This window comes from Seriola aureovittata, chromosome 22, assembly GCF_021018895.1.
Source record: "Seriola aureovittata isolate HTS-2021-v1 ecotype China chromosome 22, ASM2101889v1, whole genome shotgun sequence".
NCBI classification, from domain to species: domain Eukaryota; kingdom Metazoa; phylum Chordata; class Actinopteri; order Carangiformes; family Carangidae; genus Seriola; species Seriola aureovittata.
In genome coordinates, this window is record NC_079385.1 from 5,689,431 (window position 1) to 5,715,484 (window position 26,054).

Here is a 26,054-nt window from a genome sequence, read left to right on the forward strand (position 1 = left end):
GAAACAAGCCAACAGTTCATCCAGATTATCTAAATAAATTTACTAAAAGTCAACACACCTGAAACTACACAACTACACTGAGTAGAGTTGATCAAAGCTGAAGCAGGAGGTGGGTCTGTAAATGTGATCCATCTTTGGGTAATAATTTTACTGCTCACCTTCACTTTGTCTCCCCGGGGAAAAGGCGACAGAAACACTCCTACACCGATGTGGATGACATTGACACATCAGAAGGGGGTTCGCCATCATTTTGAGGCTAATTCTTTTCATTTCAGTGAAATGGCTGCATTCAGTGCATTCACTCCTGAAGGTGAAGTACACCTGTGCAACTGTTTTAGGTCGAGTTTAACTTTGGCAAACTTTCACAAACAAGACTAAACTGTCTTAATGGTACGAACCTTTGAGGGAATGTTGAGCTGGAGAACCCAGATCAGAGTGACTTAGGCTTCCTACATTCAAATGTTTAGTGTTTAGTGGCAGCATCACTTATACCTGATAAATAAAATATAATACAATGTGATATAAACCCCTCAACCGCTTGCAATAATATTGTATATTGCGATATCGATATGACATTTCTGAAATCGTCCAACCCTAGAGTTGCGAAAAGAAACTGAAACCTTTGTGATTTTAACAAAGTTAAACAATGATAACTTTGCTCCAAAAACAATATGTCATCAAGTACTTGGTTTCCTCCAAAGCTTGGGGTTTCTTTTTCAAACAGTTCACCTAACTGCTACCAGAGTTTTGTTTGATACGTCAGTTACTACAGAAAACGGCTAACATGAACACAGCATCAGATATAGTAATGAAGTTGAGTTCAGTCTGATTACCAGGCTACATTTGTTTGTTTAGTTTATTTTTAACAACTTGTCTAAGTCTTGACTGCTCATGTTCTCTGCCCTGTCTGACATCTTTTAGCACTATCGCTAAACCACAGGAATAATGGCCACGACAACGAAAATAAGACCCAAGCGGTGATAAACTGGAATTATCTTTTAATGCAGAATGTAAACACCACTATTAACCATTAACCTCAGTGACACACACATTAGCTTCTTCTGGTTGTCTACGTTCGCTCCCGGCACAGAGGGGCGACTTCACATTTAATGCGAGAGATTGTGTTTACAGTGTGTAATTGAGTGTATAAATGACTGTTTTTGTCCATCCGCCCATCTATCTCCAGTAACTGATAAATGGCACTCTGCTCCAGAGGACACAGACTGTCTGTGAGTACTTTAGCAGTTAACTAACTCTGGTTTTGGGTTCTTTGGTTTGTGGGGAGTCATAAATCATCTAATCAAGGAGGCAAGTGCTGTGTATTCAGAGTCACAACAAACTCCATGAACATACCAATAAGACCGATCTGTTCACTCGTCCATGTATCTATGTATGTTAATATACATCAGTATAGCTTTGTTTTTATGTATTGAATAATGAAACCTAAGTGGAAAAAGTAGATTAAATGTATTCAACTTCTCAACTAAAAGTGAGAGCGTGCAAACACACCACTACAGAGAGAGAGAGAGTAAACAGCAAGGGAAAGTACAAAAGAAAAAAAATCATTTTACTAAAAACACAGAACATCCAGTTAGACTTTGAGATGTAAGTCTGTGTTGCTATGGTGAACTTGCTCACCTTCTAGTTTATTGAAATGTAAACATTGCGGTTGAACATATACAGCTGTGTAGAAAACAATCAGTCCATAAACATGTCTTATCTACTGAGACATGTTCGGCCTCTGTAGCTTACTTGTGTGTGTCTATGTTGTGTGACACTGATCGACACATTTCACAAACATAAGGCACAATTCAAAGAGGTGTCACTGGATGTCATATGCTGTTGTAGCGATGAATCTACAGAGAATTATCAGTAGCATTGTAGCCTATTTTAGCCTCATTGTTTTGGTGTTAGGACCCTCAGCTTTACTGTTCTGGTTCAGTCTCACAGCTGTCATCAGCAGACAGCTGTTGTCAGTTGCCCCACTGCACATCTGGCCAGCACCAAACACACAGACACAGTTAGGATAGTAAATGCTGGACTTTCATCACATGATCACAGGTATACAAATGAATGTCAGTGCTGCTGGGTTTGCTGACAACAGGTTAGCCACTTTTAGCTTCCTGTGGAGTTCAAAATAACTACTTAAGGATAAAATAGCTCCGTCATTTATAGCCTCACACATAATATACTGTATACTGTTTACAACACAAACACACTCCATGTTGTTTCGGCACTTTTGGCAAAATATCCCAGAAATATTTAAATTGCGCACTAAATGCGTCTTGTTTCACTATTAAAATGTGTAATAAATCTGTCAGACTTCCTCCATATGCTGGAGTCACAACAACAGCGCGGTTCTTCAAACTTTTCAATGGAAACCACAAAAGCTGTGTTTTATTTTTATGGAGCTTGGACGGTTGGATCAGAAGCTTTTGTTCCATGTTAAATCTCTTCATCATATCACTGACTTCCATGTGACACTAACTACTGTAATAATTACCATGTGTGTAACTCATGAGGATCCTCGCAGCTCTGTTTTACAGAAAGACAAAAAGTCATTTTGGTGGTCGTAACTTCTGGCAGAAAATAAAAAAATCACTCTGATTTCTCCATATTAAAGCAGTGAGACATCATCCTCCCTACCGCTCTCTCTCTCTCTCTGTTATCTCTCTGTGTTTCTTCCTCTATCTCACCCTCCTCTCCTCCCATCCTCCCTACAGCTTCTCCTCCTCCTCCTCCTCGTACTAATCGCAGCCATCGGGGGAAGCTCTTGTGGAGCGGGGGGCTGCTGTGGGTGCTGTCGGCGCTGGGTGTGTGCGCGCAGCGTGTCTGGGCAGGCTTTGATCCTGCAGCTCTCTCGGGACACAGCCAGGAGTATTAGGCACTTTTCCACTCTTGTCTTCTTTTAATTACGGGCCCATAATGAAGGCTGCACGCTCGGCTGCAACACATCACACGCTCGGAGGAGGAGGAGGAGGAGGAGGAGGAGGAGGGATATCCCACCCTCTGTCTCCTCCTCTTATCATTCCCCCCTTCCTTCCCCTCCACCAGTCATGTTGATCCTGTGCACTCCCACTTCTGTCAGTCTTTCTGTCTGGTGTTTGCTCTTTTCAGACACTTTCAGAGACTCTTTCATCTGTCTGTTTGCCTTTCATTTCATCTGTCCTTGTGTATGCTTTGTTGGGGTGGATCCTCTTTTCCTCTATAATGCCCTGTGAGGTCTTTTTCTTTCAGTCTCTCTGTCATTTAGTTACATGTCAGTGCAGCTGAAACTGGTCCAAAATGATCATATACCTAAACGATGTGACTGAAGAGATGAAAACATCAAATCTGTGTGTGGAGACTGTGGTATTATGTTGCTTTGTTTTCCATCGTTTGAGTGGAGCTCAGATGGAAGCAGCCTCTGTGATGTCACCCACTTGTTTCTGAAGAGCGGTTTTGGTTTTGAAGCTCACAGTGAGCTGCTCCACCATCGCCATCTTGGCAGTGCCTGACTCCACCTGCTTCCTGGCTAATACAAATATGGGCAAATAGGTGGGCGTGCCACTCAAAGTGGCCACGCCCTCAATTATTTATAACTTTCAGCTTTAATAAAATTGAAATGTTCTGGAGAATTAGCTCCATGTGCTGTTTATCCTGATCCTGATTTCCTTTGCAAATTTTTCAGAAATGTATTGAAGGTTTGAAGGGAAACTTTTGTTGACTTTTACTTCTTTCACTTTGAGTCACAGTCGCATTTTATTTATTTCTTGCTGAGTGGGATATGAGAAGATGAACGTAAGCTAGATTTGAAGTTTGAGTCAGTAGGCCTTTAGCCTAGCTTAGCTTAGCATAAAGACTGGATGCAGAAGGAAACGGCCTGACTGTCCAAAGTTCATCTTCCATCACTTCTAAGTTCTTCCAATTGACTTGTTTCATCATGTTTGTTGAAAATGTATAGAAAAGTAACAGTTTGTGATTTTACAGGGGTTTACAGGGGGAACATATTCTTGGTCCAGTGATTTCCTGGAGTCTCGTTGTCAAAAATGAGCATGCTAGGTTTGGTACCATCACGCCTGAATACAGACATAAAGTAAAACCTGTGCTATTGTTAGCTAAGCTACGCTAACCACATGCTGACTTAATCAACCACCAACCAGCAAAGACTCCATGAGGTCACTGGCCCGGCCCCTCCCATTGAAAAACTTCATAGAGGCTGAAACTGACCTGCACTGACAGCCTTGTGGTAAAGCTCAGGAATATGACAGCTTTAACTTAGGGGTCAGGGAACAACAGGGGTGGGGGGCGCAGTACGCCAGGGTTTTGATGGAAGTTGCCCAAACTTTTCTCCCACACTGTCTGTCCCATGCTGGTTGAGCTGTATGTGTGTTTGAATGTTTCCATGGGTCACTGCCTGTTGTCGCTGGCCGTTGTGTCTGGATGTTGGGGGTGGGTGTGGGTGGAACTCAGGAGAGAGAGCTGGGTCTCAACCCTGCAGCACCTGTGAGTTAGTGAGAGCCTTCAGGAGGTGCCTAGCTCCAGGGATCAGCAGTGAACCGTGGCTGTACACTGTCTGTCTTATCACCAGCTCTGCGTGACTTTTATTATTCTAAACCTCACATTTATTTGACCTTAATATCACAGTCGTTAATCATCGTCTATCCTTGTTTCAAATCAGACTTGTAGATTGGACTCGTTCATTAGCATTGCCTGATGCTGGAGATTACATGAATAAGTGCGATGAGTCATAATATCAACTTCATTTCCAATTTCTCACTCAGACATGCAGCCTCGTTCAGTAATATCATAAACCAGTGTTTTCTTCTTCTCGAAGGAATTGATGAAATATACTTTCTCACTTTCTTTCCAATAGTTAGATGAGAAGATCAACAGTCTGTGTGTGAAGAACAGAGCTTGAGGCAGGACATGGTGAGGATTCAGACTGAAAACAGCCCTGCATTCAAAATTACAGGGTTCTACAGTGAGACAGTGGAATATGATCCAGGAAGTCTAGAAACAGATTAATGCATTTGAAGAGGCCAAAGCGCTTCACGTTGCAACTATTTCATCTTAGGTCACGATGATCGGCTTGTAGAAGGTAGAAACATGGCAATCACTTTACACAATCCTCCACCAGAGTTTGAGCTTGCGTAAAAAAAATCATGGGGCTTAGCCTAGCTTAGCATAAAGACTGGTAGCAGGTGGGGCAAGGGCAGCTATGAAGGACCTCTAAAGCTGTTAATTATAGGTGTGTATGTTCTTTTTGTCTCTTTGTTGTACTCTGAGACGTGAACCATGGTTTTTAAATGAATGATATTAAGAATAAAATGTTTTATTCATCTCCTTATGAGGATGTCTTTTATTCTCTCTTGTCTCTGTGTGCATGATCTCTTGATTTATTTACCAAAAATAATGCAGTGTGGCTCAGGTGTTAGAGCACCTCAGTCATTAAAGGGGTACAGCACCAATTTAGCGCTGCACTCCCACAGAGCCTCAAAATGTAAAAGAAAAAAATAGATGACAAGTGAAGCAGCCTGACCAATTGCTTGCCAAATAGTGAGCCCACATTTATCTGTACTCTTGAGCCTAGTTACCATCATCCAGCATTTGTACCTGCTGCTTCATCAGATCTTTGTTAAGTTACTAGCAATTAACCACCGTCAGCATCTTAATAGTCAAAAAGTTTCATTTGGCAGATCAAATTATCATATCAAATTACCAGATTCATACTATTAAGGCCTTGGTAATATTGTTTACCTTGACATTTATTAATGAGTTGCTAGTATTTGTAACTGGTTAAAGGGAGCCTTACTGTGAAGAGTAAAACACATCATCATTTATTAATGAGTTACAATAAGGCTCCATTTTACCAGTTATAAATACTAGTAACTCATTAATAAATGATGATGGGTTTTACCAGTTATAAATGGTAGTAACTCATTAGTAAGATTAATGAGTAGTAAGCATTAAATTGATCTTGCCAAATAGTGAGCCTGAATCAACGTATAAAAACTGTGTTATAAATTGTTTATAAATGTTTATTTATGATTTATAAAGCATAACAACTGAATTAAAAACCTGTTTATGAATCCTTTATAAGGGTAGGCTGATTGTAAAGTGGTACCGTTGTGATATCCTGACTTTTTGTCCCGGCTTTCGGTGTGACTGTGGCTTTAGGAGGTTGAGCGGGTCGTCACTAATCAAAAGGTTGGTGGTTCAATTCCCAGCTCCCCCAGTGTGCATGTTGAGGTGTCTTTGGGGTAGATCCTGAACCCCAAATTGCCCTAAATGCATCATCGGTGTGTTTATGGTAGAAAGGGTCAATATGGCTTGTAATGGAAAGCGCTTTGAGTGGCCGATAACACTAGAAAATAAAAATCTAAATTTATAGCTAAGATAACCTTCAGTCCTCGCTCTGATGTAGGACTGACCGCTGACACGTCACGCACTTCTCTTCAAACCTATTTTTATTCACTGTCCTTCCTGACACACTCTTTTCCGCTCTGTTACTCCTCATCCTCAGCTCTGCTCCCTCGTGTCTTCGTTCGCCGTCAGCACGTAAGCGCTGTTGCAGCCCTCATGTTTTCTAAAGCACTTCACCTCAAGCTGTTTTCAAAGTGCTTCTGAAATTATATTTAAACAGTTATTGAGTTTAATGAGTGAATGCCTGAATTAGTGCTTTTCCCAAACCAGAGTCCAGAGACTGTAAGGGAGGACCCTGAGGGGATTTCCACGCGCTCCCATGGTGGAATAAGTGATTTATACGTTTCATTTTTAGCCTGTTTTATTCATTTAAACATCATTACAGAATGGTTTCACCCTCCTCCCCTGCAGGGATGACAGAATCCGGGGTCAGAAATTGTCCTCTGTGAGGGCAATTTCAGCGCTATTTGAGATGTGCATTGAAACTGAATGATTGGACTGGATGATTGTTGTGGTGCTGGATAAATGGGTGGTGGTCATGTTAGTTTGTGGCCACAAGAGGGGGGCAAAGCTCCACTGGTTCTCATTGTCTGTCCTGTTGAGAGAGTCAGAGGGGCTTTAACTGCCAAGTAAATGTAGACTCTCCCTTCACTCACTACTCTCTTCGTCCAGTTAAATCATCACAACAAGGTTTGGCACACAAGTGTGAAAGTGTGATTTGTGAGCACTGAGCTTTCAGTAACTGGACTTAATGATGGTTGTGACGAGCTGTTTGGCTTCAGCTGGAAAATGACTAAACCTTTATCAGAGATCCATCAACCTTTCCTCAAACAAGCGCCATATCTATCATGGAAAACGGTCTGTGGTCGCACCACATGATATCTTTCCAGAGAAGGTCACTATGCAATTTATCATCAAGGTATATAATGGTAGAATAACTTAATATTTGTATTTTTTGTTTTGTTTTGAATCATTCCACATGATATCCAAATATGGAAACTACATACCAACTGTTCAAAAGTTAGGGTTTTTTTCCAAATTTGAGAGTTAGTTATAAACCTGCTTGTTGCTTCCATGGCTCTTTGCTTAAGCTGGTATATAATGCATCTTCCTGCCTTTGAGTGGATTTCAACATAAAAGCCCCAAAATGGTGGTTTCTGGGTGGTCGCACCACATCATGTTACATAAAATGGACAATCACTGGACAAAATCTGTATTTTATGATATGATGATGAAATAAAAATATAAATGCTTTGAAATTTTTTCTTTACAGGATTACAAAACACTTTGTAAATTATACAGAGTAGGGCAGAAAATAAATTTGAATATACCTCAGAATAATTTCAAAGAAGTTTTCAAAACTGCAGTCAAGTCCAGACGGTGGCACCACGTGATATTTAAATACTTTAAATTATAGAAAAATGACAATAAAATACAGGTTTTTGAAAAGTTAAAGTGAGTACATACTTACACGGGAGAGTTACTACATTTAAATGGTGTCTTTCTGTGAATTTGAACCTTCTTTAACTGATAAAATATCACTCCGACAGAAAATCTAGGCGTCACGTCACGTTGACTGCTGGGAGCGGTGTGGGTGTGTCGGCGCTGGAATTAGTCTCATTGTGTAAATGCAGACAGCTCAGACATGTTGTCTCCTCTTCCTCACTGACGCCAGGGTAGCACTCAGACGTTCAGTCTCTGTAAGTAGGCCTGAAAAAGATGAATCTGAACCCACATCAGCCCCGGATCATCGCAGGAACAGATAGCAGCTGAATACTAAGCTGTTTGACAGCAGAAGCATTTCTCTGTGGGATACTCAGCCTTCTTTTCACGCACAAGTTCATCTCAGCTTCGGTGTGACTGTGTGCTTTTTGTATTTTTGATGAATCATTTGTAGAGATTTAAGTGTCGCTCTTAAATCGTAGAGGGTGTAGTCAAGCCACAGTGGTGCAGGACAGTCAGATGTGCAGGAATAACTGAGCTGTCACGCTGCAGTTGCTTGGTAGAAGGTGGGGGGGTGGGGGGTGGGGGGGTTAAGCTTAGTTTGGGATCAGCTGTCATTAAAGATCCAGGGTGTGAACACAGTAAGACACACACCTGCGCCTGCAATAAATCCTACCTTCAGTCACCTGTCAGAGGGAGAGGTCGTTCCTCAGGCTGTACTTTGTGTTTGTTACTTCATCTCATGGCGCAACGTCACAGAGGAAAAAGCGGAGGAGTGCTGGATGATTACAGTGAACTGTCACATTGTTTACCACACAACAGCGGCGAGTTAGAGTCTGACCTGGGGCCTTCGTTGCAGGTTACACCCCTCTTTGGCTTCCATTGTTTCCTGTCTGCATCTTCACTATCAAAACTGTCCAGTAAAGGCAGTAAATGTGGACAAAATAGTTTCAACAGTGTTAGTGCAGCAGTTGCATGTCCTCATGTTCACTGACTGAGTTATTGATGGTGGATTGTGGTTGAAATCGAGGCTTCAGAGGCGAGGTGTTCACAGGAAGCTAAGGAAAGCAAAGAAACATAGAGTTGTGGATCATCTTTTAAAGGATGTCATAACAAACATAAGATAAGCACAACTCTTTCATTCATTACAATTTCATTGCTTCTCAGTAAACAGCCTGACCCCCCCCCCCCACCCCCCAGCTTCAGCTTCAGCTTCAGCTCAGATACACTGTCACACAGATCAAGGACTGTGGATTCTGCCCGCGGTGAAGCGTAGTCACGTTAAGAGGGGATTGTTTCATGTGACCGATCTTTAAAGGGACATGTGAGTGATTACGGTGGCCATGAGAAGAAAAAAACAAACAAACCTATCCTTAAGGTTGTTTTAAAGTTAGAACAAATGCTTTTTATTCTGCTGTGTATCTGCCGACTCTTAGCTGAAGCTACGTGACTCTCGAATGTCCTCAAACTGTGGGGTCTCCAGCACGGTTCAAAGCTTGTGTTTCTGAGAGAGAAGAGGTTCAAACTGATGCTCAATGTGGGGGGGGGGGGCGTCTGAAGTAACGTCCATATTTCTTCCATTTGCATACTGTGTGTTTGTTGTGTTCAGTATTACAGGCCGAACACAACCACTAACAGACTCTCTTTCTCCTTTTTTTTTTCCCCATGTCCCTCTGCTGTACGACTCCGCCATCCTCATCAGGTAAGACATTTATTTTGAATGCACCTGCCTGTTTCCTGTTTTGTTTTAATTTGTAACAGGAGCAGTTTTTTTTTTTTTTTTCAATAATGAGTGTGTCAGACCTGATGCATGCTGGGAGTGAAACCGTGGCATTGTTTGTGGTAGAGCTGCTGTTTTTATTTTGCTTTGTAAAGTCAAGTCTCATTTGTGTATGAGTGAGTTAGTACGCTGCGGTCGCTGCCCTGTGTGTGTGTGTGTGTGTGTGTGTGTGTGTGTGTGTGTGTGTGTGTGTGTGCGTGTGTGTGTGTGTGTGCGTGTGCGTGTGTTTGAAGCTTGTGGCCTCAGCCTGTAACTAAAGGGATATTCTTCCCAGTTAATTTATTGCATTAGTCATGAACTGTAGTTGCCCCCAACCCACCCACCTCCCCCCCCCCACCCACCCACCCCCCACCCCCCACCCCCCAGCTTCAGCTTCAGCTTCAGCTCAGATACACTGTCACACAGATCAAGGACTGTGGATTCTGCCCGCGGTGAAGCGTAGTCACGTTAAGAGGGGATTGTTTCATGTGACCGATCTTTAAAGGGACATGTGAGTGATTACGGTGGCCATGAGAAGAAAAAAACAAACAAACCTATCCTTAAGGTTGTTTTAAAGTTAGAACAAATGCTTTTTATTCTGCTGTGTATCTGCCGACTCTTAGCTGAAGCTACGTGACTCTCGAATGTCCTCAAACTGTGGGGTCTCCAGCACGGTTCAAAGCTTGTGTTTCTGAGAGAGAAGAGGTTCAAACTGATGCTCAATGTGGGGGGGGGGGGCGTCTGAAGTAACGTCCATATTTCTTCCATTTGCATACTGTGTGTTTGTTGTGTTCAGTATTACAGGCCGAACACAACCACTAACAGACTCTCTTTCTCCTTTTTTTTTTCCTCATGTCCCTCTGCTGTACGACTCCGCCATCCTCATCAGGTAAGACATTTATTTTGAATGCACCTGCCTGTTTCCTGTTTTGTTTTAATTTGTAACAGGAGCAGTTTTTTTTTTTTTTTTCAATAATGTGTGTCAGACCTGATGCATGCTGGGAGTGAAACCGTGGCATTGTTTGTGGTAGAGCTGCTGTTTTTATTTTGCTTTGTAAAGTCAAGTCTCATTTGTGTATGAGTGAGTTAGTACGCTGCGGTCGCTGCCCTGTGTGTGTGTGTGTGTGTGTGTGTGTGTGTGTGTGTGTGTGTGTGTGTGTGCGTGTGTGTGTGTGTGTGCGTGTGCGTGTGTTTGAAGCTTGTGGCCTCAGCCTGTAACTAAAGGGATATTCTTCCCAGTTAATTTATTGCATTAGTCATGAACTGTAGTTGCCCCCAACCCACCCACCTCCCCCCCCCCACCCACCCACCCCCCACCCCCCACCCCCCAGCTTCAGCTTCAGCTTCAGCTCAGATACACTGTCACACAGATCAAGGACTGTGGATTCTGCCCGCGGTGAAGCGTAGTCACGTTAAGAGGGGATTGTTTCATGTGACCGATCTTTAAAGGGACATGTGAGTGATTACGGTGGCCATGAGAAGAAAAAAACAAACAAACCTATCCTTAAGGTTGTTTTAAAGTTAGAACAAATGCTTTTTATTCTGCTGTGTATCTGCCGACTCTTAGCTGAAGCTACGTGACTCTCGAATGTCCTCAAACTGTGGGGTCTCCAGCACGGTTCAAAGCTTGTGTTTCTGAGAGAGAAGAGGTTCAAACTGATGCTCAATGTGGGGGGGGGGGGCGTCTGAAGTAACGTCCATATTTCTTCCATTTGCATACTGTGTGTTTGTTGTGTTCAGTATTACAGGCCGAACACAACCACTAACAGACTCTCTTTCTCCTTTTTTTTTCCCCATGTCCCTCTGCTGTACGACTCCGCCATCCTCATCAGGTAAGACATTTATTTTGAATGCACCTGCCTGTTTCCTGTTTTGTTTTAATTTGTAACAGGAGCAGTTTTTTTTTTTTTTTTCAATAATGAGTGTGTCAGACCTGATGCATGCTGGGAGTGAAACCGTGGCATTGTTTGTGGTAGAGCTGCTGTTTTTATTTTGCTTTGTAAAGTCAAGTCTCATTTGTGTATGAGTGAGTTAGTACGCTGCGGTCGCTGCCCTGTGTGTGTGTGTGTGTGTGTGTGTGTGTGTGTGTCTGTGTGTGTGTGTGTGTGTGCGTGTGTGTGTGTGTGTGCGTGTGCGTGTGTTTGAAGCTTGTGGCCTCAGCCTGTAACTAAAGGGATATTCTTCCCAGTTAATTTATTGCATTAGTCATGAACTGTAGTTGCCCCCAACCACTCACCTCCCCCCCCCCACCCACCCACCCCCCACCCCCATCCTCTGTGACATAATCCATCTCTGACTGTTGGTCTAAGCCTTCTGAATGTCATGCTGCATCTCTGCTGTCACATCTCAAGGTTCCCCATCGCTTATTTAAATAAACCAGAGCTGTGTGCACTTTCCTGGATGTGACTGTGTGTATGTGTGTGTGTGTGTGTGTGTGTGTGTGTGTGTGTGTGTGTGTGTGTGAGTGAGTGATTGAGAGAGAGTTTCTTGTGTGTGTCCTTGTTTGATGTTTTGGGATTGTCTCAGGTTTGATGGAGTCAGGGGCTGATGGGAGGATTGGAGGATGGGTGGAGGGCTTGATGGACGAATGAGGAGATGGATGAGCGGGTGGATTCGCCCTGGCAGTTTGTCTTTTCTTCCCACTCTCTCCATCACTGGAGCACAAACCACTTTTTTTTTCATTATTTATCTCTCCATCTCTGTTTCTCTTTACAGCTTCTTTTCACTGTTTGGTATGCAAACATTGTGCGTGTGTGTGCGTCTGTATATGTGTGTGTGTGTGTGTGTTAGCACACGCGGGTCTGCCCATGTGTGCTATAGCATGTGTGGAGACGGGTAACCATGACAACAGCAGCCTGAAGTAGAGGAGCGCTTGTGGCAGGCACAGCACAGCGCCCTGGCTCTCTTTCTATCTTTTTCTCTCTGTGGATGAAGATGCACAGATAACACGTCTCCTTCTCTTTCACTCATCCCCCCTCTATCCACACACTCCATATATGTCATATCTGTTGAGACATCACATGCAGTTCTACATACAAACCGTTCATCGTGCAGTCCATTTCAATCAAACAAGTTCTCATTTGCTGTATATCTATTACCCCACGATGCAGGAAGAAAGCGAATAGCTAATGCGTTCCTCAGTGATGTCACCTTTCCCGCCTCTAACCAGATAATTAGTGCGTGGTTCACATAACATGAGCAAATCACACAGTGTCACAGAGCGAGGGCGCATAGAGCTGATTACCAGTGTATGGCAGCACAGACGTTGGATGTTCCCGTGTTTGTTTCACTACGATTAATGGGAGAAAAAACAGTCAAATGACCTCACGCCATGTTGGATTTTATTGTGAAGTGTAACTTTGTTGGCAACAGCAGGAACATAAAAATGCTCTGAAAAGAACCTTTTCACTGAGAATGGCTTTGAGTGTGTTTATCTCTCAGACACTTCATGTGGAGAGTCATCTGACTTTAACCCTGTGAGGTGGGCGGATGTTTCTGTTGATATCTTTGCGATAATACAACGTAGAAATATGGTTTGAATGTTGTTCAAATCTGTTGACTCTCCACTTCCCGTTTCATATTCTTGCGAGATCGTGCATGACTAAAAATTTGGTTAACGTAGCGTAACAGCCAGGGCTTCGACTCAGTAATGATATTACAAAATCTCATTTTAGGCATTTATTATACATTTATCTACTATTGCACTCGTATATTGCACAATTTTTCTAAACCTATCCAAACCATAAACCTTTCCACAGCCTTAACCGTGTGTTTATTATTGTTACCGTGGCGACAAAGGTCCAGTCATCTGCTGCTATAATAGGCTCTAGGGGTCGTGTCCAAAGGTGGGGACAAGCGACCTACAGTTTATGGTTGTTTAAGTTGGGGGACTCGTAGGATCATACACATATTTATCTGATCCCTGATCAGTTCAACACTCTGTTTCTCCCTCGTATTTCTTAAATGCGACTCCAGAGTCGTGTTTGTTGCAAACTGATACCTTGTGTAACCAAACTGCTGAAGTGCAGAAGTGCATCTTCTTCTGGTGTTGACAGAGTTTCAGCATGTAACCTGGGAAAACCCAACATGGCTGCAGTCAGACATGTGACCTGACCGGTGCAGAACCATGGGCGTGGATCAGTGTGACGAAAAATGTATTAACCTCAACTGGATTTTAGTGCAAATGGAACCTTAGATAAAAAAATGTAAAAAAACACATTTCACTCACTCTCCTCTGCTGATTGGGTGGTGCTAACCTTCACCTTTCAACAACCGGCATACACGATTTTCCTGTTGAGCACAGCTCTGTAACCTTTCAACTGATTCATGGATTTTACAGAATAACTCGTGAAGAGTGCAGCAGCCAAATAAAACTGTAGTGGGAAATGAACCGTCCTGCATTAGCCTGTGATGTGGCAGCTGCCATCATTATGGCGCCGCAGTCGGCAGCCTTGGACTGTGGCCTGTTTAAACGTAATTATAAGCTCATAAAAAGCTCACTGTAAAGGCCTGGACACAACAGGATTTAAAACTGTGAAATGTTGCCCTGAAATTGTTCCGTGTAGAGTCCTGCCCCCCCCCGCCCAGCAAATTTCACTTTGTGGTGTGACCACTGCAAAACAAAATAAAAATGCAGTACTTCCTGAGCACATCTAACACAAGTGTCACTCCATCTTCCCTCCCTCTGAAACCTGCATGCAACAGGTCCAGTGTTGAACGTTGCACCAAATAATATGTGTTTCACTAACAAACTAGAATTACCACCTGGCGGTTGTCTGCCTCTGCCTCTCAGACTGGTTTCAGGTTACATCTCTGTTTATCCAGAATCATATAAAATACGAACCATTTGTGATGTCACCGTGACCTTGACCTTTGACCTTTGACCTTTGGTCACCAAAATCTACTCAGTTCATCCTCGAGTCCTAGTGAATGTTCGTGCCTCCAGCTCTGGCTGTCGTAGTAGCAGTTGCGTGGCTTTTAGAGGTTTGAACACAGGTGAATTTATGCGCAGCCTCTTTATCCTCTTCCTGTATAAACTCCTTCTATCAGTGTCTCTGCTCCTTAATTATTATGCCGTACTCTGCCACCACGCTGGCATCTTGGCTGGCGCACCACAAGCGAGTGCAGGCTAACAGCAGGAGAGCGGCAGCCTCAGTGACGCCTGCAGCTGCAGCTGTAGCTGTAGCAGCAGAAGCATCCTGCCTGCATTATTCTGTTTTTTTTTTTTTTTTTCAAACTGTCATCAGCTCCTGACTTTAAGCAACCCTCCGCCTCATCCAGAAACTGGCTACAAACTGACCCAGTTTGGCAACGCTCTGCTGCTGCTTTCAATGTCAAGTGTGTGTGTGAGTGCGTGTGTGACAGAAAGAGAGGGAGAGAGCTACGAGCAGAGCGGGCCAATAGCAGCCGTCCGCTTCTTGGTTAAACACAACCATAGGGCAGTAGAGACAGACATCTTCAGCAGGTGTAAACATCTCTGTTCCCCTCTCCGTCCGACGTTCCCAGCGCACCCCGTGGTCACGGTAAGCTCCAGACGTGTCCTGACTTAATGTGGTCTTGTTTAGTTCACTGTTTGATATTCGTCCACAGTACGACAGCTGCTTTCCTCTGCTGCTCCTGTGGAAGCTGCAGGACACGGTGTGCCCTGGACCGCAGGCTGGTACTGGAGCTATCTCAGGCTTTCATCAGTCTATCTGCTGTCTGAGGCTTTTTCCTGATGTGACTCACATCTTGATGATATTTTTTGCCTCGGTTGTGTGTGTGTGTATTAATGTGCAGCATGTTAAGGGTCTTTTTTTTTTTGTTGTTGTTGAATTCATTCAAAAATGTGTCGCAAGTGATTAAGGCCCTCGAAAGTAGCATTATGTCACAAGAAAATCTTTTCAGAGGAAACAGGTTGTACCATACAAAGTCAGTTGCAACATAAAACTGAGCTGGTGAAGGAAATTTCTTCAATGCTTCCATGGTGGAGTGGTTCCAAGGATGGAGAGATTTCATGAAAAGGTTTCCAGGGACTGGATTGTCCCTGACAGACTACATCCCTTCGCTTTCATCATGACACTGACATATCCGCATTGTGCTTCACAGTTACTGTCAGAGCAGGCGAGAGCACAGGAGTGATTTTAATCTGCATTCACTGGAGATAGAAACTGTCGCTGACACCACCCAGCTTGCTTGTAAGAGAAAGTTGTTCAGGCACTGTCTTTGGCAGAAGTACTGAAGTGATTTGTTAAATGACTATTGCATTATTACAGCTGTGAAAACTGATTTTTCTTTCTTTTCTTTTTTTTTTGGCCTCTGGGTGTGGAAAAAACAAGTTGTGAATACAGTTTAAGTCAGGTGTTCCTTCTCTTTTAGCTCTGTTTTTGGTCTCCACCAGCTGCCGAGGGAAATCTCTGGCTCTTTAGCTGCTAAATGCTCGACTATGTTCACCAGCTGGTCTCTGCTTTTTGAACTGGAAACAGCTGCTGCAGCTGGCAAAGAGCTGCAGGTTAAGGTGATCAGTTTTGTAAGTTCGTCACCATGACAGACCTGTGTCACGTCGTGACATTGTTTTTCATATTGTCATTGTTATAAAAAAATATCACTTATAGCTTCAGACAAACGCGTCACATCGTATGTTCACACCAATGACTATATATAGATGGACGACATCACAGCTCTCCAAAAGTGAAGCTAAAACGTCTCCAGTTGCCCCCTGGGGGCCGGCTGTAGTATATGTCTTAAACTCCGCCCCCTCCGTGTTAGCAGATGAGACATGAGCCAAACTAAAAAATCAAACAGTGCCAGTTTAGCTAGTTCTTATAACACTGATGTTCAAGTGTTCATTATGATAAGTTTGGTTTTAATTTGTTGCCCTAAAAAGGGGGTGTGACATCATGATTGACAGCTGGGCTTGACTTGTGATTGGGTCAGGCAGATGTATGGGCAGGGAACTGTATCCGGGACATCCTGGCTTGATTTTTGCGGAGACGCATTATCCATCTTTATATACAGTCACTTGCTCAAACTACATTACATTACCGTCTCTATTGTAGGTCTCTTCATTTCTGCATTAGTGTCTTTGTCTCCCATTTCAGCCGAACGCTTCACTGAATGAAACATCACTCTCCCCAACAGTGTTTTAATTAAATTACATTATAAGTCAAGGGCATCACTTTCACTGTGGATGCGGAGGACATATGCTTACTTTTCAAGTTCAAGTTTAAGTTTGATAATGCTGCAGTCACTTCGAGTGGATATTGTTCTGCAGTTTCTTTTACCAAAAGACAAACACGTTGTCTGTGAAATTAATCGAGTCTCGACTTCATCTCATACAAAACGCTGCTGCAGTTGAGTTGCATATAAAGGTGATTTCTAGGTGACAGGGTTGTTAAGCTTCATAAGCTGCAGTGATAAGAGTGATTATCTTTTTCTTTTTTTTTGCCACAGGTTATGTCTCTCAGGCTGCAAAGAGATTTCGGCTCTGCCCTGTCATTGGTGGAGGTTGCACCTGCAGCCCGAGAGGCAGACCTGCAGTTATGTTTATTGTTTTTATCAATCAAAGATAAAGCATTAAAAAAAAGAATATATAAACAGTATAAACTCACATATGTGAAGAATCACTTGCCCCACTTCTGAAACAAACCTACACTCTTGGTAGAAGTAGAGACGGTGCAACTGAACTACATAATGAAACTCACCTCTTGAGTGATGTGTAATAAGTTATTTAAATTCCCATTATCTGCGTCTGAGCCTTTGGCAGCAGAGACAGCAGCTGATGAAGTTAGTGATGATGTGAACGCCTCAGAGACAGAGTCTGTCTGTGCCTCCAGTGAAACAATGGTGACACTTCACAGGAGGGGAAAACATTGGGATTTTGACTGGCCTACTAACAGCATCCTCTGTAAAAGAAACGTTGTCATCAGCCTTTCAAAGTAGTGTGAATCCTTCACTATGGCACTGATTCACACTGAATTAAACTCACGGAGTTACCCAGAGGGCTTTGCACTCCAGTGCACTGTTACATCTGCAACACTGAAGCACCTCCAGTCAGTTTTTTTTTTTTTACCCCCAAAGGTGCTGTCACTATTCATACTAACAGCCACACACACACATCCTATGCAACAAGGCGAGCTGAGCTAGAGACGAGTCAAATTATTTTACTGCTCTACCAGCAGAAGAGTTAAAAATATTTCAGGACAAACGGTTGAGGCAGTGAATCTCGCCAAGCGTGGAAGATGGTGGTTGTAGCAGGAAGAGGAAGGTCAGCGGTGTGAAAATGCAAAGCAAAGCGGGAGAAGTGCGGCAAACTTCCCTGTGGGAAAATAAACCGCCGCTGCACCGAAGATAGATCCAAACTGACCCGCTGCCAGCGTGCGTTTCATCTCAGTGAGATAATGATGTCATTCATCAAGCTGACACTCTTCAAGTATATAAGCTCCACTCACAGGGATGCAGCTCCTCGTCTTTATTTCTGCATTTCTGACCTTAATCTGTGCGATTATCTCAGCTGCAGTCTACATACATGTACACGGTAGCGTGTAGTGTACAGTGTGTGCTGTAGTAGATTATTTCTGCCCAGTCAAACAGATTGGATCTAATCTAAATCAACAAGGAGGGGAAAGAGTAAAAACGTAAGACAGCACACAGTTCATAAGCACGTCAGCTAAACGTGGCTAAAGTTAGCATATACCATATTTTCTGTGTGATTCTTTCAGGTGCTGATGCATATTTTCCTCCAATACTCACACAGATGCTGTCTGCTAAAATAAATGTCATCACTGTTTGTGTGGATAAACAGGAAGTGGACTTCTTATGTGCTGTAGCTAGATTGTAGCACATATACTTATATACATATATATACATTTAAACACCTCTTCACTTTACCAAAGATAAAACAGAAGTTATTTCTGTTAGCAATTAGCAGTTAGCAGTCTTTGTTAAAATGACAAGTGGCTAAAATGTGAATGTATAGTAGATGTTTTTCAGAAGATATGGATAGGAAATACTTTTCCTCTTTTTCAGGATGAATCCAGCTATTTTTATCAGTATATTTGCAATTTGTGCATTAAAAAACTTGAGTGGGAATAATGAAAGTTTTTTTTGCCTGGGAGAGGTGGAAAACTTTGCGTATCGATAAAAGGTAAATGCGACTAAGTGCATTGGAGACAGATTCAGCGAATGATTGATGACGTACAAAAATGGCGGCAGATGAAAACATCGGGCATGTGTGGACCAGTGAGGAGAGTGCAATGTGTTCTGCGTCACCAAGCTGTCCATCACGTTAATTCATTCATGCTTTTCCTTTATTTGCTGTTCGACTAACGCTCTTTTAATGAAATCATCTCGTTACGACCTCTTCTTCTTCAGTGGTATATTGGCACCTGTCTGGAGAATTTGTGCCATCGACTACTTTTCGTTTGCCGATTTTCTGAATCTTTGGTTAAAATTTGAGACACATTTGGATGGGCCCGACTTATCAGAAGCTACATTTAGCAATGAAAGCTAACGGGAAACCAGGAAGTGGGCTTAATTTCAGCTGTCCAAATATATTAATACTATATATGAGATATCATTTTATTAGGTACACCCACCCCAGCCTTTAAAATCCAACCTAACTGAACCCGACTGGAGACGCCACAGACAGAACACAGCAGCACAAAACACACGCAGCTTTTCATCCAGTCCCATTTACATTAATGGATTCAAACAACCCTAATGCAATCTGAAATGTGTTTGTATGCAGACGTCAACCCCACCTGGACCTTTCTCATTGCTAACACGTTGCCGACAGTCTGATATATATGCGATGCTGTGCGGGCCGCTGCACAGGCTGATATTCACAGGTGATGGCTGGTAGCGGCATAGATCTCTGCAGATCTGTCGGCTCATCCAGCCACGGAGCGTGCAGGCACGATAAGAAGAAGGAGACAGATAGCAGAGCGGACCGCTCACCAGTCACAGCTGGTAGGAGAGATTCTGAGCAGCGTTTCAAACATTTACTTTCAAAAGTTTTACTGAGAAAAGAGGCGATGCTGGAGCAGACTGAGAGCAGGCATTGGACGGGAGGAGACACGTCTTAAAAACTGACAGCTGATGAGTGAGCGCGCGCATACACACACACACACACACACACACACACACACACACACACATAGATACACACACAGACAGACAGAGAGAGCTGTAAAAACTAAGCAACTGTCAATGTGTTTGAAGGGGAGCAGCAGAGAGGCAGGTGAGCCATACTCTGTCAGTCTGTCTGTCTGCAGTATAGAATATGGGGACTACATCACCTTGGTGACACGGTGACACCATCATGTGCACCTCTCTCTGACTATAAATGTCTCTGACTCTCTCCAAATCCAGTTTCCTGTCCTGCCCACCTTCAGCTGACCCCTCTCCTCCTGCTGGTCTGTTCAGCACGGATTCAGGATGCAGGATTAAGCTGAACGGCTAGAGAATCAAGATAATAATCAAACACTCACAGACACCTGACTCAAACAGACGGCGCGAGATTATCGGTCACATTGCTGTTACCTCATTTAGACTCAGCCACTGCATGTTTCTGGGGCAGATAATATATCTGCTACCAAAGATCCACATGTAAATGCACCCATGAGGCATTATAGATAGATTAAAATCCGATTGTTCGAATCACTTTGACACTAAGTTTGAGATGCATTGTAGCCAGATGCTGAAGAGAGCCACTTGCTGTGTCCTGCCCCTGAAAAAATAAAAGCCCATCTGACACTAAAATGGTCAATTTTTCACCCTGTTGCATTGAAGGATAACTAACTTTATGGTAAACAAACAAGATGAAAAGCCCAAAAACAAAAGTGACTATCTCCTAAAAGTACTGTGTGTGTGTGTGTGTGTGTGTGTGTGTGTGTGTGTGTGTGTGTGTGTGTGTGTCTATCCAAACCCTGATGTATCTTACTCCTCTGTGCTGCAGAGCTCCAGTGCCTTTAATCTCTTTTTGGCAGGATTGCACTGCATAAATATCCTATGTGTAAAGTAATATGAGTTCTTCAACTTTAAATGAACTCCTAGCCTACTAAAACTAATAATAATAATGATAAAGAAAAGTTCCTGACTGTAGCCATATTTGAATTCTCCAGTGTGTCGACCTGACCTGAATGAACCCAACTGATACAGTAACAAACTTGAGACATGAACCCAACCTGAGGTTATATTCTGGCTTTGTTTCACTGATTTCTGACCATTAGCCCACCAGGCTAGGTGTTTATCTACTTGCAACATGTAACTCTGTAACTCTACACTTTAACACTGTCATGACTCATGATGGACAGTTTAAAAAGGATTTCAACTCGATGCAGCAGAACCGGAGAAATCGTATGTTTTGTTCCACGCAATCTTCTTCCTTGTCAAAACCTGGTGCCTACATTACCCACTATGCAACTTGACTGCTGACAGGTCAATCAGAGATTCTGCTAGTTGCGGCCAAACGCGGGTGTCACACATGTGCAGGCCGCAAGCAAGTCTGAAGTCTAAACCTTCAAGACTCAAGATACTGTGGTGAGACTCAAGCCCATTCAATTTTGGTGCAGGTCTGCTTAAAGGCGCAGATCCTGGAATTCTTTTTTTATCGCTTCCTTTAATGTGTAGGATTGATTGGCCATTCTAGTTATTACTATTACAATACATCTCAATGTGGAGCCTGCACTGTGCTCTGTTCTCTTTCCTCCTGCAATCCAAATGTTAGTGTTTTTGGACCTCGGCCCCTCCTATGATAGCTGGTTTGTGGGAGTAGCACTATAAATCACCCAGTCATGTACAAAATGTAACTCATCTTAAAAAAATATCTAGAAAAATACAAATATTTGATCTAAAAAACAAAAAAAAACAAGTCCATTTGAATCATCTGTGTCAGGTCAAGTAGCAGATCTCAGGAGTGCAGACACATGATCAGCACTGGACCAGGTCTGTGAGTGAAGTTTTAATCCACTACTCTTTTTATGCACCGTGTTCATCGGTCTGCATTAGAGGAATCTGATGCTGGGTAAAAATTAACAGAGCATGTTAGTGGATTGGCATCATATTAGTCTGCATTAGGGGCCAGGCTGAGGATCACAGACACATGCATACAGTTATCGTGTTGCATGCTGCTGTATCCTACCAGGAAACCAAATGAAAACACGCACGACAAAGAAATAAAAGGGCACCTTCATTTCTCTTGCAGTCTTGTGATTGAGGTCAGCACACACTCCCTGCTCACCGTGGAAGTCATCATTTCCTTCCCCTTCCCCTCATTCTTTATCTCGTTCCTCTCTCCTCCCCTCCTCTGGTTTGTCCCCGCAACCTAGGCCACTAATTCGACGCCTCAATTAGACAGAGGTTTAATGAAGATGTCCCGCCAATATGATTACATAATTATCTCTGCATTAAGAAGATAGCTAATGCAGAGATAGGTAATGCAGTGATAATTATGCACCTCTTAGGCTACTTATTCTGCTAAGTAAAGTAGAAAAAGTGGCTTCCCAGCTAGTGCACAGATTGGGGGGGGGGGGGGGGGTTACAAGCTTTATGTAGGTTAAAGAAAGAAAAGTCATAGTGCTGACTCCTCCAGAAAACAGCTGCAGCAGCTGCAACTGTTGTCAGCTCTCTGTTGTTTGTTGGAGGATGTTTTTATTACTGTTATAAACTCTGAGGTTTCAGGTCATGGCCGCAGATTGAGTGCTAATAAACGTTTGAATATGAGCAGAGAGCTTCTGTCATCAAGCTGACGAAGTGGATTTTAATTGATGCTTACAGATTAAAGCTGTTGAACAGATGTTGCTCCATGGCTTCAATCTCTGTCAGTGGTTGTTATTACTTTGATTTTTGTAATCCACTGAAATACATACCGTACTTATAGTAAATGCATATATTTTACATAATCATTTTACAGCATGTTATTCCTTCTCTCCAGGCAGCTGTTGGTTTCAGCTCATTTCAGCACCAAATGAAAGTAAACATGCAGATGTTTAAAGGTCCTATATTTTTTTGTATGTTTTAACGTTTTCCTATCCATAAGAAGATATATTTGTGGTTTTAAGAACCAAAAACCATCTAAATGCAGATTCATATCTCCTCTCTCAGGCTTCTCTCTGGAGCTCCAGTGACAGCCAATCAGAAGAAAGGAGGCTCTGAGCCTCTCTTCTGATTGGCTCACTGACCTGACTGTTTTCTGAGTGATCAAACAAAAATGTAGCAGATTTCAGGTAAACACTCAGAGGAACCAAATCCTGCAAGGGTTGGATGGTGGGTCCAGGTGGGCGGGGCTTGGAGCATGACTGAGAGTGGTGACTGCTTTGTTGTGACATCACAAAGTTACAGAAGTCCTGACGGCTGGTTTTCAGGCTCAGTTTCTGAATACAGGCTGTGTGCATTTCTCTTTGGACTGAGCGCTTTGATACTTTCACAGTATTAATATAGAACCTAGACCTGCTTTATAATCAAACAACACATGGACATCTACCCTTATACAATATGGGACCCATTACTCTGAATGTGTACCTTTACTTCTATGTAACAGTGGCATCAGTATTATGTTAAAGCAAACACTCATGTGAAAACTCATACACATTAGTGTGTTAAGGGCACCTCACCATCAGAGTTTTTTTTTTTTTCACGGACAATTGCTCAACAGTAACCGTGTTACAGCCAGAAACAGGCAAAGTACATATTGACATTACCGTTGTTATTGACATTATATTATATATACCATTTAATGGCATCAGTGCAGACCAGTCCAGACAGTCATGCAGTCAGCTGTCTGTTTGTGATTCATTTATTTCTATACATCTATATATTTTCCACTTATGTATATCCACTACTACAGTACCTACTTCAGAGTATCTGTGTCTAGCTCTGTTGACAGCATAACATAACATAACATAACAGTTCTTTTCTTACCGTTTGCTTTTGGATTGGATGTAGATGTGAATGTGTGTGTGTATGTCCTCTATGTCTACCACACACTAAAAGACTTTCAAAAGGTGGCAGCCGTGGCTCGGGAGGGTAGAGCGGGTCGTCCACTAATTGGAAGGTCGATTCCCGGCTCTTCCTGTCCAAATGCTGAAGTGTCCTTGGGCAAGATGCTGAACCCCATATCGCCCCCCCGGTGTAACATTGGTGTGTGAATGGGTGCGTGTGGTAGAAAAAGTGTTGTATGAGTGTGTGTGAATGGGTGAATGTGACTTGTAGTGTAAAGCACTTTGAGTGGTCAATAAGACGAGAAAAGTGCTTCGTAAGTGCAGTCCATTTACCATTTATTTTTAAAAGACTACAGTCTGACACCCTCTCACAGCTAAAGACAATGTGTCATAAGTCACAGAGTTTTTAGTGTCACACTATGAGATTTTGTTAAGACTGGGGATATTGCAGGGTCACTGTTTGCAAGATTAGATTCCTTTGAGATTATTTCCCATCATGCTCCTAGTGGAACTTTACAGAAAGAAAAACTGTTAGGGTTTGCTCTTTGAAATTCTATATTTAGATTTTTTTATTATTATTATTATTATTATTATATAAAGTTAGTAACTCAACACTATAATTGTCATTGTTTGCTGCTAAAATGATTGTTTGCACTTTGTATTTATGATTTTTCTGTTTTATTTTGAAATAATTTTCTTTCCGTTGTCCTTATGTATTTACTGGCAACCTTACACCAAACGACTCGCATCTTTGCGCCTCACCCGAGTGTGATGGATTATGCAGCAAGTTTCAAATCTCAGCAAGTTGATTTTCAGAATGATATAAACTGTATAATATAACTGTAAAATGTAAACTCATGTGAAGTGAGAGTTTTGTTGTGGTCGTCCACTGAGCTGCTCTCAACCTCCACTGTCTTCCTGGAGGAAGTAAGAGAGCAGCAGTAAAAGACAGCAGGATGACAGACAGGGTTTGTCATTCGGCCCGACACTTGTCTGTGTGTGTGTTTCTCGGAGTTTGTGACCTTATGTATGGGTGATTTGTGTCATGCACGCCTGTGTGTGTGTGTGTGGCTCAGAGGTAAGGGAAGAACTGAGATGATATGTCAGGCTGGAGGACACAGGCTGCCCCTCCATTCTGCCATATCTAACCATGTGTCATTTTACATTACGGTGCTACAGCAAGGGGGGGGGGGGACGTGTCCCTTCCTGTCCTTGTGTTTGTGTGTGTGTGTGTGGGTGTGGGTGTGTGCAGTTGGTTAGCTGAGTGCCCGCTTGTGACTTAGTGCGTCATGTGACCGTGACAAGGGAAGCCCCTGCAGACCGATGGCCGCCTCTGACGTAGATGTGCTGCGGTGAAAAACGGGCCATCGACACTCAGCTCTTCACTCATGTAGAAATAATTTCTCAGTAGATCCCCCGGGAGACACGAGAAAATGTTAACAAACACCAGTTAGAGTGCTCGACTTATTATTCAAGCCACAGCGCACACACACACACACACACACACACACACACACACACATACAGCTATATCATCAGTGCACATGCAAGCACTAATGTGAAGTTCACAAGAGTGATCACATGACCAGGATGCTGCTGCTGCTGCTGCTGCATCAAATCAGAGCTTCTCTTTCTTCCCTTTGTTGCTGACATGTCTGCTGGTAAAAGAAAAACTTCCCACCACAAGGCTGCTTTGTTTAGACTTTTTGAATCTTCTGAGCCCGAGGATGATTTTCCTTCATCTGCCGACAGGAGAGCTCGTCAGTCTGAGGAGATGAAAGAGAACTTGAATACATCAGAAGTACTATTAGCTCTGCAGTACGCAGGGAGAAATCAAATGTTGTGATCTCTGACACTCAGACAGGACAAGTAAAAACACACACACACGCACAAGAGGCACAAAAAAAAACCAAAAAAAAAAACCACGCAGATCACTGAATGGATTGATGAATCATATGCTCTGGCCTTCACAGTCAAAACCAACTCAAATGAACCAAAAAAGACCCAAGAAAAGCAATATCTCCTTCCAGTAGATTTCCACACACTAAGAGAATCTGGAAGCTGCTTTGAGTGTGTCACAAGCCACACTGTGACACAAACATGTGTAGGTTGTGTATGTTGCCATGAAGGAAATGTCTGCTTGACATTAAAAGCGCATTAACATTCATTTTTAATGTCTTAAAGCCACAGTTCCTCTGTGTTTCCCTGTGATTTCTTTTCTTCCCTCTATTGAATATGGTGCAACATCATAACACCTATTATCATCATCATCGTTGTTCCTCCGAACTCTCTATTTATTTGAATGAACTCTCTCTACATTCAAACAACCGCTGCTAATGTGAATGACAGAGCTGACAGTTCAGTAAGGAGAGATCAAACGGAAGTGAATAAAAGAATTTACAGAGGTGAGCAACAGAGAGATTCTTTGGCGATTAGTCTCATTGATGTGAAGCATCTTCGTTAAGCGCCGTCGCCGCATGGAGACGGGAGATAGGACGCCCCCCCCCGCTGAGACGCTGCCTCCGGCG

The 26,054-nt window shown here is 42.9% G+C and overlaps 1 protein-coding gene across 18 annotated transcripts in view; it reads left to right on the top strand.

Annotated features, from left to right (window-relative positions):
- Window positions 1-26,054, top strand: part of LOC130163608 (pleckstrin homology domain-containing family A member 5-like) — a 218,434-nt gene that overhangs the window by 89,329 nt on the left and 103,051 nt on the right. The window contains exon 1 of one of the 18 annotated variants that reach the window (XM_056367916.1): window positions 15,010-15,129. The exons of 16 other annotated variants lie outside the window; for them this stretch is intronic. The gene's annotated coding sequence lies outside the window, so the exon portion shown is untranslated. Of the gene's footprint in view, window positions 1-15,009; window positions 15,130-26,054 lie in introns of those variants that run through there. One more of the 18 variants, XM_056367918.1, reaches the window with a different exon arrangement.